A 21,541-nucleotide genomic window follows, 5' to 3' on the forward strand; every position below is an offset into this window, starting at 1 on the left:
ACCCTTGAACTCCCTAACATCATTGTGGGTGTCCCCACACATCAAGGATTGCAACAGGCCAAGGACAGGCCACCACCACCACCTTCTCAAGGGAACCTCTGGATGGGCAGTTATACACTGGCTCAGCCTCTGAAACTCACGTCTCTTTGATGGATAAAATTAATTATTGGTGCCCAGGGGTTGCTGAGGGTGGAAGTGCAGATGGGGGTTGTGGTTGGCAGAGAAAGAGGATGGGGAACGTGAGCTGTACATTAACTCTGAACATCGTTCTGTCCCTCAGTCACAGACTCCACACTCGGTGATCCGTGTGTAACCCACATCGTCCTGGATCAGCCCTGGAGGAGCACGAATTGTTCCAACACTGAGTGTACCGGTGGACAATGGATGGGTGATCGAAATCTTGAAGTGGGATGGTACAGATTTAACAGGTAAACTGAGGAGATAATCACTGAGAAACTGGACACCGAAGGGGAATGTAAACAGGAGAACAAGGGGTGTGTGAATGGGAAATGCAGGGAGACCAGGATCATCAGTGACTACACTGAGATGGGGAGTAAATACAGGGGGAGGGGAGATCCCACATTCACGGTGTAGAGAGAAGGGGAGGTAATACAGAGAGGGAATTCCCAGGATTGTGGGGGGTTATTGACCAAAGACAGGGTACGGACAGGGTGAGTGTAATTTCCCATGTCTCTCTGAGTGAATAAACTCCCTCAGATCAGGGATTGACTCTCTGATTGTTGTTTCAGTTCCGGAGGATGGAAGATTCCCGAGACGGTCATTCCACAGGGTTGCTGCTGCGGGAAGAACTCAGGCTGGTTAAACGGTAGGGTCAGAGCCTGGCTCAGTTATTTCCAGAGAGGGTCTGACTGATGACCCAGATCCCTTCACATACAAACACAGAACTCAAACTGCCTGAGAGGGCTTCCCACAGTTACCCAGACCACACTCTGGCCCTGGATCCTCATGGAGTCCAGTGGAGGAGTTCCAGCTTCCTGGAGTTTCCCTGGAGTTGGGCTGTGGTTCCATGGATTCAGAGCAGGTGAATTCTCTGAATGTCGGTGAAATTTTTACAGTGGCTCAGTCTGGGCTTTGCATCTGAACCTGAGGTCGGGAATATTAGGGATAGCGCTTCACCAGATGTCAGTCATATCAGGGGTGGGACTTCTCAGTCTACCACACTGTGTCAGAGACTCACCTGCTGTCAGTCACAATATGAGAGGAAGGTTTTTTACCAGACTAAACCCCTGGAAACCCCAGGAGCTCCCCAACAGGAGCCGGTCTCGAAGACCAGGTTCTGCCACAGGGCGGGTGGGGTGGGGAGTGTGAAAATAGCAGATCATTGCGGACTGAAACCGTGGGATGTGAACCACTGATTTACAGTGGGTCCTGATTCACATTCCCCGCTGTACTGTGGGACCGGGTACATTTTACAGTGTTTATAAATCTCATTCCAGGTCCCCATCCCAACGTGGGAGAGGGGGAGGTGACCAGGACTGTCTGCTTCAGCAAGGATAAAAAACCCTGTGACAAGAAACAGGAGATCAGGGTGAAAAACTGCTCCGGTTACTTTGTGTATCGGCTGTGGCCGACACCCCATCATGGTAAACTTGTGTACTGTACAGGTAGGTCACCGTTCCCCAGTGACACTGGAGTATGGGGGGGGGGAGGGTTGGGTGAAAGAGTGTAAGTCTAATGTATCTGACTCTATACCACCCCGGGAAGGGCATTTCATGCAACCACTACCCTTCTGTGCAAAGAAAATACCTCTGACATCGACCCCATACATTCCTCCATTCACCTGTAAAGTTATGCCCTTTATTATTAGCCACTTCTGCCCTGGGAAAAAGTCTCTGGCTGTCTACTCAATCTGCGCCTATTACTGTCTTGTACACCTCTTTGTCACCTCTCAACCTCCTTCACTCCAAAGAGAAAAGCCTGAACTCAATCAGTCGATTATCATAAGACTGAACTCACTCAGTCGATTATCATAAGACTGAACTCACTCTAGACGATTATCATAAGACTGAACTCACTCAGTCGATTATCATAAGACTGAACTCACTCTAGACGATTATCATAAGACTGAACTCACTCTGGACGATTATCATAAGACTGAACTCACTCAGTCGATTATCATAAGACTGAACTCACTCTGGACGATTATCATAAGACTGAACTCACTCTAGACGATTATCATAAGACTGAACTCACGCAGTCGATTATCATAAGACTGAACTCACTCAGTCGATTATCATAAGACTGAACTCACTCTAGACGATTATCATAAGACTGAACTCACTCCAGACGATTATCATAAGACTGAACTCACTCCAGACGATTATCATAAGACTGAACTCACTCAGTCGATTATCATAAGACTGAACTCACTCTAGACGATTATCATAAGACTGAACTCACTCAGTCGATTATCATAAGACTGAACTCACTCTAGACGATTATCATAAGACTGAACTCACGCAGTCGATTATCATAAGACTGAACTCACTCTAGACGATTATCATAAGACTGAACTCACGCAGTCGATTATCATAAGACTGAACTCACGCAGTCGATTATCATAAGACTGAACTCACGCAGTCGATTATCATAAGACTGAACTCACTCTAGACGATTATCATAAGACTGAACTCACTCAGTCGATTATCATAAGACTGAACTCACTCTAGACGATTATCATAAGACTGAACTCACGCAGTCGATTATCATAAGACTGAACTCACTCTAGACGATTATCATAAGACTGAACTCACTCTGGACGATTATCATAAGACTGAACTCACGCAGTCGATTATCATAAGACTGAACTCACGCAGTCGATTATCATAAGACTGAACTCACGCAGTCGATTATCATAAGACTGAACTCACTCTAGACGATTATCATAAGACTGAACTCACTCAGTTGATTATCATAAGACTGAACTCACTCAGTCGATTATCATAAGACTGAAATCACTCCAGACGATTATCATAAGACTGAACTCACTCAGTCGATTATCATAAGACTGAACTCACTCCAGCCGATTATCATAAGACTGAACTCACTCAGTCGATTATCATAAGACTGAACTCACTCAGTCGATTATCATAAGACTGAACTCACGCAGTCGATTATCATAAGACTGAACTCACTCTAGACGATTATCATAAGACTGAACTCACTCAGTCGATTATCATAAGACTGAACTCACTCCAGTCGATTATTATAAGACTGAACTCACTCAGCTGATTATCATAAGATATTAATCCAGACAGCATCCTGGTAGATCACCTCCACATGCTCCCGAAAGCTTCCACATCCTTCCTATAATGAGCTGACCAGAAGCACGTCCATGGTCTGCCCTGCCACACATGGGGACCACGTGAAGATTGTAAAGGGGGGAGTGGAAGGAATGGGAAAGAGTGAAGGTGAATTGAGAGGTAGGAGAGGAATGACTCAGGAACAGTTAGAAAGAAGGGAAGTTGTAAAGGGGAGAGGAGCAAGAGTGGGGAGGAAGTGACAGAGACAGGGGCAGCAGAAGGACATCAGATGTGAGTTTGGGAGGGAAGGTATGGGGTGTGGGATGAAGAGAGGGGCTCGACCAGAGGGATGCTGAGGGGAAGCCATAGTTGGGGGATGGCGAAGTTACTGGATGTTTCCCTCTAAGTCACTCACTGTCGTGCCTTGGAAATATATTTCTTTTTCAATTTTTTTATTGTTATCAAATTAATGGATATACATAGTGTTGGTGCATTATTGTTAAAATTACATTGCTAACAGAAAACATATATAATTACATATTCAGTTAGTGCAAAGGAAATAAACCTCCCATGGATGTTCAAAATGCAAGTGTAAAGTTAACAAAAAAAAAATTGAGTTAACCAAAATGACAAAAAATAGAGAAAAAAACCAAAAAAGAAAGAAAACAAAAACATATACCCCCCCAAAAAAAACTAACCTAACCAATATTAACTAAGTTAAAACGAAAAAAAAAACAGAAATAAGAAAAAGAAACATAGGCTGTTTATAACATCGAAAAATAAACAGGATCATTAGTGTCGCCAGCTCCGAACCTCCCTATGCCTTGGAAATACATTGCTGCTCCTTCAGTGTCACTGGGTCAAAACCCTGGAACTCCGGATCATCATTGTGGGTGTCCCCACACATCAAGGACTGCGGCAGTTCAAGAAGTCAGCTCACCAACACCACCACCTTCCCTTCAAGGAATAATAATGAATATTGTTGCCCAGGGGTTGCTGAGGGTGGAAGTGCAGATGGGGGTTGTGATTGGCAGAGAAAGAGGATGGGAGATCAGGGTGAAAAACTGCTCCGGTTACTTTGTGTATCGGCTGTGGCCGACACCCCATCATGGTAAACTTGTGTACTGTACAGGTAGGTCACCGTTCCCCAGTGACACTGGAGTATGGGGGGGGGAGGGTTGGGTGAAAGAGTGTAAGTCTAATGTATCTGACTCTATACCACCCCGGGAAGGGCATTTCATGCAACCACTACCCTTCTGTGCAAAGAAAATACCTCTGACATCGACCCCATACATTCCTCCATTCACCTGTAAAGTTATGCCCTTTATTATTAGCCACTTCTGCCCTGGGAAAAAGTCTCTGGCTGTCTACTCAATCTGCGCCTATTACTGTCTTGTACACCTCTTTGTCACCTCTCAACCTCCTTCACTCCAAAGAGAAAAGCCTGAACTCACTCAGTCGATTATCATAAGACTGAACTCACTCTAGACGATTATCATAAGACTGAACTCACTCAGTTGATTATCATAAGACTGAACTCACTCTAGACGATTATCATAAGACTGAACTCACTCAGTCGATTATCATAAGACTGAACTCACTCTAGGTGATTATCATAAGACTGAACTCATTCAGTCGATTATCATAAGACTGAACTCACTCTAGAAGATTATCATAAGAATGAACTCACTCTAGAAGATTATCATAAGACTGAACTCACTCAGTCGATTATCATAAGACTGAACTCATTCAGTCGATTATCATAAGACTGAACTCACTCTAGGTGATTATCATAAGACTGAACTCATTCAGTCGATTATCATAAGACTGAACTCACTCTAGACGATTATCATAAGACTGAACTCACTCTAGACGAATATCATAAGACTGAACTCACTTAGTCGATTATCATATGACTGAACTCACTCTAGACGATTATCATAAGACTGAACTCACTCTAGACGATTATCATAAGACTGAACTCACTCAGTCGATTATCATAAGACTGAACTCACTCTAGACGATTATCATAAGACTGAACTCACTCAGTCGATTATCATAAGACTGAACTCACTCTAGACGATTATCCTAAGATATTAATCCAGACAGCATCCTGGTAGATCACCTCCACATGCTCCCGAAAGCTTCCACATCCTTCCTATAATGAGCTGACCAGAAGCACGTCCATGGTCTGCCCTGCCACACATGGGGACCACGTGAAGATTGTAAAGGGGGGAGTGGAAGGAATGGGAAAGAGTGAAGGTGAATTGAGAGGTAGGAGAGGAAAGACTCAGGAACAGTTAGAAAGAAGGGAAGTGGGAAGGGAGAGAGGAGCAAGAGTGGGGAGGAAGTGACAGAGACGGGGGCAGCAGAAGGACATCAGATGTGAGTTTGGGAGGGAAGGTATGGGGTGTGGGATGAAGAGAGGGGCTCGACCAGAGGGATGCTGAGGGGAAGCCATAGTTGGGGGATGGCAAAGTGACTGGAAGTTTCCCTCTAAGTCACACACTGTCGTGCCTGGAAGTACATTGCTGTTCCTTCAGTGTCACTGGGTCAAAACCCTGGAACTCCGGATCATCATTGTGGGTGTCCCCACACATCAAGGACTGCAGTTGTTCAAGAAGTCAGCTCACCAACACCATCACCTTCCCTTTGATGAATAAAAATAATTATTGGTGCCCAGGGGTTGCTGAGGGTGGAAGTGCAGATGGGGGCTGTGGTTGGCAGAGAAAGAGGATGGGGAACGTGAGCTGTACATTAACACTGAACATCGTTCTGTTCCTCAGTCACAGACTCCACACTCGGTGATCCATGTGTAAACCACACCATCCTGGATCAGCCCTGGAGGAGCACGAATTATTCCAACACTGAGTGTACCGGTGGACAATGGATGGGTGATCGTAATCTTGATGTGGGATGGTACAGATTTAACAGGTAAAGTGAGGAGATAATCACTGAGGAACTGGACACAGAAGGGGAATGTAAACAGGGGAACAAGGGGCGTGTGAATGGGAAATGCAGGGAGACCGGGATCATCAGTGACTACACTGAGATGGGGAGTAAATACAGGGAGAGGAGAGATCACACATTCTCGGGGTAGAGACAAGGGGGAGGTAAAACAGAGAGGAAATTCCCAGGATTGGGGGGGTTATTGACCAGAGACAGGGTATGGACAGGGTGAGTGTAATTTCCTATGTCTCTCTGAGTGAATAAACTCCCTCAGATCAGGGACTGACTCTCTGATTGTTGTTTCAGTTCCGGAGGATGGAAGATTCCCGAGACGGTCGTTCCAGAGGGTCGATGTTCCTGGCTGTACTCAGGCTGGTTACACGGTAGGGTCAGAGTTTCAATCAGTGTGGCTCGGTTATTTTCGGAGAGGGTCAGACTGATGACCCTGATCCCTTCAGATAGAAACACAGAACTCAGTCTCCCTGAGAGGACTTCCCACAGTTACCCAGACCGCACTCCGGCCCTGGATCCTTGTGGAGTCAATGCAGGAGCTCGAGTTTTCTGGAATTTCCCAGGAGTTGGCCTGTGGTTCCATGGATTCAGTGCTGGTGAATTCTCTGAGTATTGGTGAAATTTTTACAGTGGCTCAGTCTGGGCTTTGCTTCTGAACTTGAGTTTGGGAACATCAGGGGTGGGGCTTCACCAGTTGTCAGTCATATCAGGAGTGGGACAGCAGCATCTGCCAGCCACAGCTGGACCTGGATCTCTTCAGAGGGCCCCAGCATGGACACAGAACCCCATCTCCCTGAGAGGTCTCCCCACAGTCACTCAGACCGCTCTACGGTCCTGTATCATCATGGAGTCCGGTGGAGGAGTTACAACTTCCTGGAGTTGGGTTACAGAACTGAACTGCCCACTGACCCCATTCTGGATACGACCCGGAGGGGTTTCAATGACCCCAGAATCATTTCAGTGGTGGGGCAATCTCCAGGGAGTCTGCAGACATCATCGTTCACCAATTAGTGGGATAGATTAATGGTTGCCATAGTAACGTAGTGGTTAGCGCGTCATTATTACAGCTCGGGGTGTCGGAGTTCAGAGTTCAATTCCAGTGTCATCTGTAAGGAGTCTCTGCCCGTCCTCCCCATGGAATGCATGGGTTTTCCCCGGGTTCTCCGGTTTCCTCCCACTGTCCACAGACGTACCGGGTTGTTAATTCAGGAGGAGAAGAAGATGGCGGCTCAATGCAGCGCACACGACCTCTCTAGAGAATGGATATCTGTAAGTAGGGATCCGTGCACAATCCTGATTTGATGGAGAGCGTGGAGGAACATCTGGAGAAACTTCTGAAATGCCCGCTTCGCTGCCGCTGTTACTGTGCGGTCCGGAATCTCCGGAGGAAAAGGCCTCCGAGACCTCGGCTTTGCTCGTTTCGGCGGCCGGGACGAGGTAGAAGGCATTGTCCGAGGATGCCGCTTGGGGGGCTGTATCGGAGGGGCTGGTCGAAGGCTCAAAGTTTTCGGACGGACTCAGACTCTGCTGTCATCGGGTACTTCCGAGGCATTCTGAGTGCCTGGAAATTTACGGCAGGGAGAGTTTCTCCCTTTGCTCCCTGATTGGACTCTTGGAGTCGAACGGGACTTTGAGACTTTTTAAACCGCGCCCATGGTTTGCGTCTATCGAATTACGGTATTGCTTTGCACTGCTGTAACTATATGCTATAATTATGTGGTTTGTCAGTGTGGGTCTTGGTTTATCTTTTTTTTATTTTGTAATATCACTCTGGAGGAACATTGTATCATTTCTTAATGCATGAATGCATTTCTAAATGACAATAAATGAGGACTGAGTGTCCTCATAATCTAATTGGTCTTTGTAAATTGTCCCGTGATGAGGATAGGATTAATAGGTGTTGTTGAGGGTTACAGGGATGATGTGTCTCGAAGGGCTGGAAGGTTCTGCTCTGTGCTTTATCGCCAAATAAATACATTAATGTGAAGAAAATGTCAGGAAATAGGAATAATCCTAGAAGCTATAGAACAATAAGTCTCACATCAGTGGTAGGGAAGCTAGTTGAGCGGATTCTTATGGATAGGGCTTATGATCATTTGGAAGACAGTAGGTGAATGAGGGACAGTCAGCCTTTCTGCAGGGCAATTCGTGACTTATGGACGCTTGAGTTTGTTGAGGGGTTGACAGAGGTGATTGATGAAGATAGAGCTGTGGATGTTATCCTCAAAGAATTTAGACCATATGTTCATCAGACAGAGGAGTAGAATCAGGCCACTTAGCCGATTGAGTCTGCTCTGCCATTCCATCATGGCTGATTTATTACCCCTCTCAACCCCATTCTCATGCTTTCTCCCCGTAACCTTTGATACCCTCACAAATCGTATACCTCTGCACCTCTGCTTTAAAGATTCCCAATGAGTTGGCCTCTGTGGCTGTCTTCAGCAATGAATTCTAGAGATTCACCACTGTCTGGCTCAGGAAATTCCTCCTCCTCTCTGTTCTAAAGGGAGGTTCTTGTGTTGTGAGGCTGTGCCCTCTGGTCCCAGACTCCCCCACTATAGGAAACATCCTCTCCATGTCCACTCTATCCAGGCCTTTCAATATTCGATAGGTTTCAGTGAGATCCCCCAGAAGATGAAGGTACTGCTGCGGGGAGGGTGGGGTGGAGAGGGAGAGGGCAGCAGCTCAGTGCTGACTGAGGTCGGACCGGACTGTGGTTGTGAACCACTGATTTACAGTGGGTCCTGATTCACATTCTCCGTTGTACTGTGGGACCGGGTACATTTTACAGTGTTTATAAATCTCATTCCAGGTCCCCATCCCAACGTGGGAGAGGGGGAGGTGACCAGGACCGTCTGCTTCACCCGGGGTGAAAACACCTGTTCCTGGAGCCAGGAGATCAGGGTGAAAAACTGCTCCGGTTACTTTGTGTATCGGCTGTGGCCGACACCCTGGAGTAACGTTGTATACTGTACAGGTAGGTCACCGTTCCCCAGTGACACCACAGTGTGGTAGTTGTGGGGAAATTCTAGGACGTCCTGAGTCACCAACACACACCACGGGCTGAGTTTTCCAGTCGGCTGCCCTGCCCGTGGTCTGTGATCACCTTTCCCGTTTCCCCCTTCACACCGGGGTCAGAATGAAACTGCCCAGTCTGACCTGTGACAGAGATCATAGAACACAGAACAGTACAGCACAGCACAGGCCCTTCGGCCCACAATGCTGTGTCAGCTGCCGGGAGAGAGTCTACCCATTCCCTGGAGTGAGGGAGGGTGAGGCTGACAGGAAATGGAGGGAGCAGTGGTGAGAGTGAGGGGAGGGCGGTGAATGACTTACCAAGAGGAGAGGGAGAGACCAAAGAGACGGACGTAGGAATAGACCGGGGAGAGGGAGATAGGACGAGACCGTGGGGAGAGAAAAAGGGGAGAGGATGCGAGGGAGAGGCTGAGTGAACTGGGTAGGTGGGAGAGTTTGAGGGGAGCAGGATTTATGAGGGGGAGAGGGAGGTTAAGGAGTGACAGAGGAAGGTAGGTGGGGACCAATGGGAGCTGGAGTTAGGTGGAGACCAAAGGGAGAGGGAGGGAGAGAGAAAGAAGGGAATGGAATGTAAGGAGAAACCGAGGGGAGAAGGATGTAGGGAGAGATGAGGGGACAGGGAGGGAGAGAGTGAAAGAGGGGATAGGTAGGTACGGAGAGACCCAAGGAAAAGGTTGGTAGGGAGAGACTGAAAGGGAGGGGGAGTGGGTCAGTGTGGAGAGAGGGGGAGGGGGAGGGGTGAGAGTCTGAGGGGCAATGGGAAGGGGTAGGTGGGGATAGACCGAAGGGAGGGGCAGGGGGTCGGTGGGGAGAGTCTGAGGGGGAGGAGGTTGGGGGTACAGACCAAGGGGGTGGGGGAAGGGGTAGAGACCGAGGTGGAGGGGGTCGGCAGCGACAGACCGAGGGGGAGACGGAGGGGTCGGTTGGGGTAGACCGATGGGAGTGGGAAGAGTCAGCGGGAAGAGACTAAGGGGGAGATGGAGGGGTCAGCGGGGAAAGCGTGGTGGAGGGGGAATGGTGAGAGACCGAGGAGGAGGGGGTGGGGTGACAGACCGAGGGGGAAGGGGAATGGGTCGGTGGGGCTAGACCGAGGGAGAGGGGGAGGGGGTTGTTGGGGAGAGACCGAGGGGAGGGAGGGAAACACCGAGCCGAAGGGAGAGGGAGATTTGGGTGAGACTGAGGGGATAAAGAGGTATTAGTCTGAGGGGAGAGGGATTTAGGGAGAGACCAAAGGGAGAGTGAGTCAGGGGAAGACAGAGCGGAGAGGAAGGGAGGGAGTGACTGAGGGGAGAGGAAGATAGGGAGATACGGTGGGAAGAGAGGGAGGAAGACACTGGGGGGAGAGGGTGAGGGTGAGAATGAGGGAAGGGGGAGGTTGAGAGAGACTGAGGGGGAAGGAAGCATAAAGAGGGGAGACGAAGGGAGGGAGAGACCGAGTGGACTGGGATGTAGGAAGAGGCCGTGTGGAGCGAAAGGCAGAGACAGACTGAGGGGGGAGTAAGGTAGGGAGAGACCGAGGAGGTAGGGAGGGAGTGAGACACTAAGGGGAGAGGGTGGAAGGGAGAATAAGGGAGAGAATGGGGGGAGAGGGAGATGGGGAGAGGGAGTTAAGGAACAGTGTGAAGGGGGAGGGAGTTAGGGAGAGACTGAAAGGAGCAGGAGGTAGGGAGAGCCTGAGAGGAGGGGGAGGGAGAGAAAGAGGGGTGAGGAAGGTAGGGTGAGAATAAAGGAGTTAGGGAAAGAACGAGGGGTTGGAGTTAGTGAGAGACCGAGCAGAGAGTGAGATTGGGAGAGTCCAAGCTAGGAGGTAAGTGGGAGAGACCGAGGAGAGGGGGAGTTAGGGGGAGAACGAAAGAGAGGTAGAGAGAGAACGAGGGTATAGGGAGGTTGGGTAGACCAAGGGTATGGGGAGGTACACAGAGACTTCAGGTGAGAATGAGAGCAGTGGGTGGCAGTGAGCGACCGAGTTGGGAGGGAGGTTGGGCGAGACTGAGGGAGAGGGAGGTACGGTGACTATGAGTGGACAGGGAGAGACTGAGGGGAGACGAAGGTAGCGAGTGACCTGGGGTGAGGGAGGGAGGGAGTGAGTCAGGGGATACGGAGTTGGGGTGAGACCAAGGTCAAAGGGAGATAGTTAGAGACTGAGTGGACAGGGAGGTAGGGAGGCACCGAGGACGTGTGAGTTTGGGAGGGAGCAAGGAGGGAGGGAGATAGGGAGAGACCGCGGGGTGAGTGGGTTAGGAGAAACCAAGGGGAGGGGGAGGTTGGGAGAGACCAAGGGGAGGGGTAGTTAGGGAGAGACCAAGGGGAGGGGGAGGTTGGGAGAGACCAAGGGGAGGGGGAGTTAGGGAGAGACCAAGGGGAGAGAGAGGTAGGGAGAGACCAAGGGGAGGGGGAGGTAGGGAGAGACCAAGGGGAGGGGGAGTTAGGGAGAAACCAAGGGGAGGGGGAGGTTGGGAGAGACCAAGGGGAGGGGGAGGTTGGGAGAGACCAAGGGGAGGGGGAGTTAGGGAGAGACCAAGGGGAGAGAGAGGTAGGGAGAGACCAAGGGGAGGGGGAGGTAGGGAGAGACCAAGGGGAGGGGGAGTTAGGGAGAAACCAAGGGGAGGGGGAGGTTGGGAGAGACCAAGGGGAGGGGGAGGTAGGGAGAGACCAAGGGGAGAGAGAGGTAGGGAGTGACCAAGGGGTGAGGGAGGTTGGGAGAGACCAAGGGGAGGGGGAGGTTGGGAGAGACCAAGGGGTGAGGGAGGTTGGGAGAGACCGAGGGGTGAGGGAGTTTGGGAGAGACCGAGGGGAGGGGGAGGTAGGGAGAGACCGAGGGGTGAGGGAGGTTGGGAGAGACCAAGGGGAGGGGGAGGTAGGGAGAGACCAAGGGGAGAGGGAGATAGAGAGAGACCAAGGGGAAAGAGAGGTAGGGAGAGACCGAGGGGTGAGGGAGGTTGGGAGAGACCGAGGGGAGAGGGAGATAGAGAGAGACCAAGGGGAGGGGTTGGTAGGGAGAGACCAAGGGGTGAGGGAGGTTGGGAGAGACCAAGGGGAGGGGGAGGTAGGGAGAGACCAAGGGGTGAGGGAGGTTGGGAGAGACCAAGAGGAGGGGGAGGTAGGGAGAGACCGAGGGGTGAGGGAGGTTGGGAGAGACCGAGGGGAGAGGGAGATAGAGAGAGACCAAGGGGAGAGAGAGGTAGGGAGAGACCAAGGGGTGAGGGAGGTTGGGAGAGACCGAGGGGAGAGGGAGATAGAGAGAGACCAAAGGGAGGGGGAGGTAGGGAGAGACCGAGGGGTGAGGGAGGTTGGGAGAGACCAAGGGGAGGGGGAGGTAGGGAGAGACCGAGGGGTGAGGGAGGTTGGGAGAGACCGAGGGGTGAGGGAGGTTGGGAGAGACCAAGGGGAGGGGGAGGTAGGGAGAGACCAAGGGGTGAGGGAGGTTGGGAGAGACCAAGGGGAGGGGGAGGTAGGGAGAGACCAAGGGGTGAGGGAGGTTGGGAGAGACCAAGGGGAGGGGGAGGTAGGGAGAGACCGAGGGGTGGGGGAGGTTGGGAGAGACCGAGGGGTGGGGGAGGTTGGGAGAGACCAAGGGGTGAGGGAGGTTGGGAGAGACCAAGGGGAGGGGGAGGTTGGGAGAGACCAAGGGGAGGGGGAGGTAGGGAGAGACCAAGGGGAGGGGGAGGTTGGGAGAGACCAAGAGGAGGGGGAGGTAGGGAGAGACCGAGGGGTGAGGGAGGTTGGGAGAGACCAAGGGGAGGGGGAGGTAGGGAGAGACCGAGGGGTGGGGGAGGTTGGGAGAGACCGAGGGGAGGGGGAGGTTGGGAGAGACCGAGGGGAGGGAGAGGTAGGGAGAGACCGAGGGGTGAGGGAGGTTGGGAGAGACCGAGGGGAGGGGGAGGTTGGGAGAGACCGAGGGGTGAGGGAGGTTGGGAGAGACCAAGGGGAGTGGGAGGTAGGGAGAGACCGAGGGGAGAGAGAGGTAGGGAGAGACCAAGGGGAGGGGGAGGTTGGGAGAGACCGAGGGGAGAGAGAGGTAGGGAGAGACCGAGGGGAGGGGGAGGTTGGGTGAGACCAAGGGGAGAGAGAGGTAGGGAGAGACCGAGGGGTGAGGGAGGTTGGGAGAGACCAAGGGGAGAGGGAGTTAGTGTGCTCGGGGAAAAAAGGAGAGGAGAGAGTGTTTGGCCACATTTGGAGTCCTGCAGACATTCTGGTCACCCCACTATAGGAAGGATGTTGAGGCTTTGGAGAGAGTGCAGAAGAGGTTTACCAGGATACTGTCTGGTTTAGAGGGCATGTGCTATCATGAGAGGCAGGATAAACTTGGGCTGTTTTCTCTGGAGTGGTGGAAGCGGAGGGGAGATCTGATCGAGGTTTATAAGATTATGAGAGGCTCAGATAGAGTAGACAGGGAGTATCTATTACCCAGGGTTGAAATGTCTAATACCAGAGAGCAGGCTTTGAAGGTAAGAGGGGGTAGTTTCAAAGAGTGATGTGAGGGTAAGTTTTTTTTACTCAGTGTGGTAGATACCTGGAATGCACTGCCTGGTATGATGGTAGAGGCAAATACATTAGAGGCTTTTATGAAATACTTTGATAGGCACATAGATGTGAGGAAGATGGAGGGATAGGGTCATTGTGTAGGTAGGAGGAAAATGTTTAAAGTAAAGCAAAAGTAAATTTTATTATCAGAGTACATATTTCACCACATGCAACCCTGAGATTCATTTTCCTGTGGGCATTTGCAGCAAATAAATACATAATGTAGAATGAGAGCAAAAATAGGTAATGTTCTCTGTTCAGAAATCCGATGGCAGAGTGGAAGAAGCTGATCCTGAAACGCTGTGTGTGTGCCTTCAGGCTCCTGTCCCTCCTCTCTGATGGTGGTAATAGGAAGAGGGCATGTCCTGGGTGGTGGGGTCCTGACTGATGGATACTGTCTTTGTTGATTTCTATTGCACATTTGTTGCTTGTCAGTCTTTGTTTGTGTGTAGTTTTTCATTGATTCTATTGTATTTCTTTGTTCCACTGTGAATGCTGGGAAGAAACTGAATCTCAGGGTATTATATAGTAATATGTAGCAACACACACACACAATGCTGGGGAAACTCAGCAGGTCAGGCAGCATCTATGGAAATGAATAGTCAGTTGACAGTTTGGGCCAAGATCCCTCTTTAGGACTGAGAGGGCAGGCGGAAGATGCCAGAACAAAGGTTGGAGGGGCAGAGTGGTTAGCTGGAAGGTGACAGGTGAAGCCAGGTGGGTGGGAAGATCAAGGGCTGGAGAAGAAAGAAACTGATAGGAGAGGAGAGTGAATACAATTGGAGAAACGGAAAGAGGAGGAGACCCAGGGGGAAGTTTAAAGCAGGTGAGAAGTAAAAGATCAGAATGGGAATATAGGAAGGGAGTGGAGTAAATTTTGTTCACCGGACAGTGAAATCGATATTCATACCGTCAGGTTGGAGGGTACCCAGATGGAATATGAGGTGTTGCTCCTCCACCTCGAGGGTGGCCTCATCTTGGCACAAGATGTGCCTCCACCACGTCTGTTCTCAGGATGTGGTTTCCATTCCAGGGTATCAGAGATGTCCTCCTGCTTTAAAGAATGGGGTTTCCCTCCCTCTACTAATGATGTTTCCCTCACCTGCGTCTCCATCATTTCCCGTACATCTGCGCTCATACAATTTTCCCACCATTATAATCATGATTGAGTTCCCCTTCTCCTCACCGACCACCTCGTCAGCCTTCGGATCAAACATGTTATCCTCCGCAACTACCACCATCTTCAGAGGGACCCTGCCACTAAACATGTCTTTCCCTCTCCCCAACCCCTGCTTGCTGCAGGGATTGTTCCCTCCACGACTCCCTTGTCCATTCGTCCCACCCCACTAATCTCCCTCCCAGAACCTCCCTGTAAGTGTCCCAAGTGCTCCACCTGCCCCTACACCTCTTCCCTCACTACCATTCAGGTCCCCATGCAGTCCTTCCAGGTGAGGCAACAATTCATCTGTGAATCTGCTGGGGTTATCTATTGTGTCTGGTGTTCTCAGTGTGGCCTTGTCTACAATGGTGAGACCTGTCGTAAGCTGGGGGAACAGCTTCTTGAGTACCTCCGCACTATCCACCGTAAGCGGGATTTCCTGACGGCCAAACATTTTCATGACTATTCCCATTACTGTTCCGACATGTCAATCCACAACCTCCTCTTGTGCCAAGATGAGGCCACCCTCAAGGTGGAGGAGCAACACCTTATATTCTTTCTGTGTACCCTCCAACCTCATGGTATGAATATCGATTTCTCCTTCTGCTGAACAAAATTCCCTCCTCCTCCTACTTCCTCTATTCTCTAATCTGACCTTTTACTTCTTCTTCTTACTAACTATTACTAACCCCTGGGTCACATCCTCCTCTCCTTTCTCCTATTGTCCACTCTGGTCTCCTATCAGATTCTTTCTTCTCCAGCCCTTGACCTTTTCCACTCGCCTGGCTTCACCTGCCACCTTCCAGCCAACCTCTCTCCCCTACCCCCACCTTTTAATTCAGGCATCTTCCCCCTACCCTCTCAGTCCTGAAGAAGAGTCTTGGTCTGAATCATTGAGAGTTTACTCTTTTCCTGAGGAGTGTTGTACAATCGATGGTCAAGATGGTGTCTGGGGAGTGTTGTGGAATCGATGGTCAAGATGGTGTCTGGGGAGTGTTGTACAATAGATGGTCAAGATGGTGTCTGGGGAGTGTTGTACAATAGATGGTCAAGATGGTGTCTGGGGAGTGTTGTACAATCGATGGTCAAGATGGTGTCTGGGGAGTGTTGTACAATCGATGGTCAAGATGGTGTCTGGGGAGTGTTGAACAATAGATGGTCAAGATGGAGTCTGGGGAGTGTAGTACAATCAATGGTCAAGATGGTGTCTGGGGAGTGTTGTACAATCGATGGTCAGGATGGTGTCTGGGGAGTGTTGAACAATAAATGGTCAAGATGGTGTCTGGGGAGTGTTGTACAATCGATGGTCAAGATGGTGTCTGAGGAGTGTTGGACAGTATATGGTCAAGATGGTGCCCAGCTGCCCATTCCATCAAGATTGTGCGTCAGATTTAGTTGTTTTTCTAAGTTCGTAGAGATGGTATTGGGGACAGAGTGGGAAGTTAGTCATCAGGTTAGAGTTTAGGGAGAGGGATGTGGAGGAGACCAGGGCTTTTGAAGATGTCATCGATGGTGGGGAGTCCAGTGACCATGATGGAGCTGGTTGAGTTTACAACCCTCAGTAGCTTTTTCCCATCTTGTGCTTTGGTATCTCCATATCAGACAGTAATACAACCAGTTACAATGCTCTCAATAGAAATCTGCTGTGTCTTCAGTTTTAATTTACTATTATAAACTGATTATTATTAGATCATCAAAACACAAATTATTAGAATATTAGAATTACTATGGCAAGAAGTACAGACAGACATTGTTTACCCTTCTTGCTGCCTCAGTAAAGCAGCCAGCGTAATCAAATACCCCACCCCGGACATTCTCTCATCTCCCCCTCCCATCGGGCAGTAGATACAGAAGTCTGAAAGCACGTACCACCAGGCTCAAGGACAGCTTCTACCCCCACTGTCATCAGACTCTTGAACAGACATCTTGTACGATAAGAGGATCTGTCCTGGGACCAGTATGTAAGTGTCATTACAAAGAAGGCATGGCAGCTCCTCTACTTTCTGAGAAGTTTGCACAGATTCAGTCTGTCACCTAAAGCTTTGACCCACTTCTATAGATGTGTGGTGGAGAGTATTTCTGACTGGTTGCATGACAACCTGGTATGGAAACACCAAAGCCCAAGATCAGAACAGTAGTGGATGCAGCCCAGTCCATCACAGGAAAAGCCCTCCCCACCATTAAACACATCTACAAGCAGCATCCATCATCAAGGACCCCACCATCCAGTCCATGCTGTCTCTCACTGCTGCCATCGGGAAGGAGGTACAGGAGCCTTAGCTCCCACACTACCCCTCAAACCATCAGGCTCCTGAACCAGTGTGGATAATCTCAATATTTATCTCAGTGTTTCTTAAATACCCCTAATATATCTGAATCTACCACCACCCCTGGCAGGACGTCCATGCACCCATCACTCTCTGTGTGTAAAAAATATAAAGAAAAAACCTTAGCTTTGAAAATTATGACCCTTGGTATTAGCCACATTCGTCCTGGGGAAAAAATATAGCTGGCTGTCCATTCGATCCATTCCTCTTCCCATCCTTTACACCTTTATCAAGTCCCCTCTCATCCTCCTTCACTCCAGTGATAAAAGCCTGAGCACACTCTCGAAAGCTTCCACATCCTTCCCATAATGAGGTGAGCAGAACCACCCAACCCAGTCTGCCCTGACACACATGGGGAGCAGGGAAACATTGTAAAGGCCACGGTGGGGAGGAAGGGAATGGGGAAGAGTGAAGGAGAATGGAGGAGTAGGAGGGGAAAGACTGGGGTGGAGGGAAGACCAAGGGAAGAGGAAGAAGGGTGGGGAGGAGACATCAGGGGAAGGGAAAGTGGAGGGAGACCGGAGGTGGGGGATGGGATTAATGTCTGGTGTGTGGGATGAAGCGAGCTGATTAGAGGTATGGGGGGGAAGTCATTCCCTTCTTACCCCTCCCTTCTTTTCAATGTCCCCTCCTCTCTTCCCTTTACGATCTTCACATGCTCATTATGTGTGAGAGGGTGACAGGTCACCTCATTGTAGGAAGGATGTGGAAGCTTCAGAGAGAGTGCAAGGGGAGGTGGTACAGACAGAACCCCGAATGTATCCGTCTATACCGCAGGGTGTTCCACACACCCACCCCTCTCCATGTAAAGAACTTTACCTCTGACATCCACCCTCTACTTTCCTCCAGTCACTTTAATATTACACCCCCTGGTATTAGTCACTTCTTTCCTGGGATAAAGTTTGGTTGTCTGCTCGATCTATGCCTTGTACCATCTTGTACACCTCCATCACGTCACCTCTCATCCTCCTTCACTCCAAAGGGAAAAGTCCTCACTCACTCAACCTCTCCTGACAAGACCTGCTCTCTAATCCAGACATCGTCCTGGTAAATCTATTCTGCACTCTCTCTAAAGCTTCCACATCCTTGCTACAATGAGGTGACTTGAGTCCCTGTATCCCCCCCCCCCCCCCCCCGGCTGAACATCGCAAGGGAGGGGGGTGGACATTGAGGAGAATGGAGGGGTGAGAGGAGAATGACTGGGGTGGAGGGAAGTGGGAAAGTGGAGAGGAGGGAGAGTGATGGGTAGAGAAAGGGGAGAGAGGAGGAGGGAGGAAAATGAGGACAACAAAGGGAGATTGTAGGTCGGGATGGGAGAGAGGTCTGGGGTACAAGATGGAGACTGGAGGGAGGAGGGATGCTGAGAGGGAGCTGTAGACAGTTGTGGGGGTGGAGGGTGGAGAAACAATGGATGCCGGATGGTCCACAGCTGAGGAATTGGTGGTGGGATCATCTAAGGGAACGCTGATCCCCATGGTCAGTCCCAGAATTTCATCCCGACCCGTAGCGATGAAGGAGGAGACAGGCGTTCGAACATTCCAGAGGTCTGATCAGCGTAGGGAGCAGAGCACTGCAAATTAAATAAAAGTACAGAAGGGGCAAACGGGGCGGCCATTGTTGGGAAGTAGGTCAGTGATGAGGGTAGGAGTTGTCAGGCTTTGATAAGAAGAGGCTGAGGCCAAAGAAACAGGTTAAAAGATCTGGTCTTTGTTACCCATCGTACAGTGCAGGCAGGGTGGCAGATATGATAGTGGAATAGAAAGATAGAAATATAGAAATCCTGCAGCACAATACAGGCCCTTTGCCTACAAAGCTGTGCCGAACATGTCCTTACCTTAGAACTACCTAGGATTACCCATAGCCTCTATTTTTCTGAGATCAATGTACCTATCTAGGAGTCTCTTAAAATACCCTATCGTATCCGCCTCCACCACCATTGCCGGCAGCCCATTCCAAGCTCTCACCACTCTCTACGTAAAAAACTTACCCCTGACATCTCCTTTGTACCTACTTCCACGCACCTTAAAACTATGCCCTCTCGTGCTAGTCATTTCAGCCCTGGGAAAAACCCTCTGACTATCCACATGATCAATGCCTCTCATCATCTTACACACCTTTATCAGGTCACCACTCATCCTCCGTCACTCCAAGGAGAAAAGGCCGAGTTCACTCAACCTATTCTCATAAGGCCTGCTCCCCAATCCAGGCAACATCTTTGTAAATCTCCTCTGCACCCTTTCTATGGCTTCCACATCCTCCCTGTAGTGAGGTGACCAGAATTGAGCACAGTACTCTAAATGGGGTCGAGCAGGGTCCTATATAGCTGCAACATTACGTCTCGGCTTGTAAATTCAATTCCACGATTGATGAAGCCTTCTTAACCACAGAGTCAACCCGCGCAGCTGATTTGAGCATCCTGCGGACTCGGACGGCAAGATCCCTCTAATCCTGCACACTGCCAAGAGTCTTACCATTAATAACATATTCTGCCATCATATTTTACCTACCGAAATGAACAACTTCACACTTATCTGGGTTGAACTCCATCTGCCACTTCTCAGCCCAGTTTGGCATCATGTCCCGCTGTAACCTCTGACAGTCCTCCACCCTATCCACAACACCTCCACCCTTTGTGGCATCAGCAAATTTACTAACCCATCCCTCCACTTCCCCATCCAGGACATTTATAAAAATCACAAAGTGTAAGGGTCTCAGAACAGATCCCTGAGGCACATCACTGGTCACCGAACTCCATGCAGAATATGACCCGTCTACAACCACTCTTTGCCTTCTTTTAGCAAAGTAGTTCTGGATCCACATAGCAATGTCCACTTGGATCCCATACCTCCTTTCGTTCTCAGTAAGCCTTTTTAAAAAAATTTTTTAATGCATTTTCGACAACACTACAGGTAAGAAAAACCCCAAACCAAAATGAAGAAAATTAATAGTGCAAAAATAAACATACAATAATAATAAAATACAAAAAAGATAATCGAAAAACCACCCAAATTGAAGTCATGTAAAGTTAGTATCCTCCCCAAGCCCCACAACAAAAAAAAACTCCAGACCAACCACAACACAATATAGAGCATATAAATCAGGACATTCAAACCCCCAAAACTGTAAATACACTTGAAAACAGAAGATAATAATGCCTACTACCAAAAAAGAGAGCTGAAAGCAAGGGACCGAAAAAAAAAACCTTAATTAAGAGGAAGGTTATGAAAGTACTCAATAAAAGGTCCCCAGACCTTATGGAACTTTATATCCAAATTAAGAACTGAATAATGAATTTTTTCAAGGTCTAAGCAGGACATAATATCATTAAGCCATTGAGCATGCGTGGGCGGGGCAACATCTCTCCATCTAAGGAGGATTAAACGTCTAGCCAGGAGAGAAGCAAAAGATAATATTCGACACTTAGTCGAACTCAAACGTATTACTGTCTCACCCAAAAAACCAAACAGAGCAATTAAAGGGTTAGGTTCTAAATGGTGATTCAGAATATAGGATAAAGTTATGAAGACATCTTTCCAAAATTTCTCTAAGCTAGGACAGGACGAGTACATATGAATAAGAGAGGCCTCGCCCCTTTTGCATTTATCACAAAGAGGACTAATATTAGGGTAAAATCAAGATAATTTAGATTTGGACATATGGACTCTATGAACAATCTTAAACTGTAAAAGGCAATGGCGAGCACAGAGAGAGGTTGAATTAACCGATTTGAGAATCGAGTCCCAAATCTCATCAGATAAAGAGATGTTTATATCATGCTCCCAAGCCATTCTAATTTTATCCACAGGGGCACGCCGTAAGAATGCTAATTTATCACGAATTAATGATATTAAACCTTTACCCAGATTAATAGAAATAAATAAATCCATAACATTTTTCTCAGGCATTTCAGGGAAGTTAGGAATTAAAGGATTAATAAAGTGTCTAATTTGGAGATATCTAAAAAAAAATGGGCATTAGGCAGATTGAACTTAGCAGACAGCTGTTGAAAAGATGCGAAGCGATTATCGATAAAAAGATCTTCAAAATGTCTAATGCCCTTCCTATACCAATCTTGGAATGTTGAATCATACATAGTAGGTAAAAAAAGGTGATTATGTAAGATAGGACTGGAATAGGAAAAACCATAGAAACCATAAAATTTCCTAAACTGAGCCCATATTCGCAAAGTGTGTCTAACAAGAGATTAACAATTAGTCTAGACAAACTACTAGGGAGTACAGAGCCAAGAAGTGCAGAAATAGATAAATCTA

The 21,541-nt window shown here is 49.0% G+C and overlaps 1 protein-coding gene across 1 annotated transcript in view; it reads left to right on the top strand.

Annotated features, from left to right (window-relative positions):
- LOC140722209 (pancreatic secretory granule membrane major glycoprotein GP2-like) overlaps window positions 1-21,541 on the top strand; it is a 71,688-nt gene that overhangs the window by 47,308 nt on the left and 2,839 nt on the right. The window lies entirely within an intron of this gene.

Source organism: Hemitrygon akajei, unplaced genomic scaffold, assembly GCF_048418815.1.
Source record: "Hemitrygon akajei unplaced genomic scaffold, sHemAka1.3 Scf000072, whole genome shotgun sequence".
NCBI classification, from domain to species: domain Eukaryota; kingdom Metazoa; phylum Chordata; class Chondrichthyes; order Myliobatiformes; family Dasyatidae; genus Hemitrygon; species Hemitrygon akajei.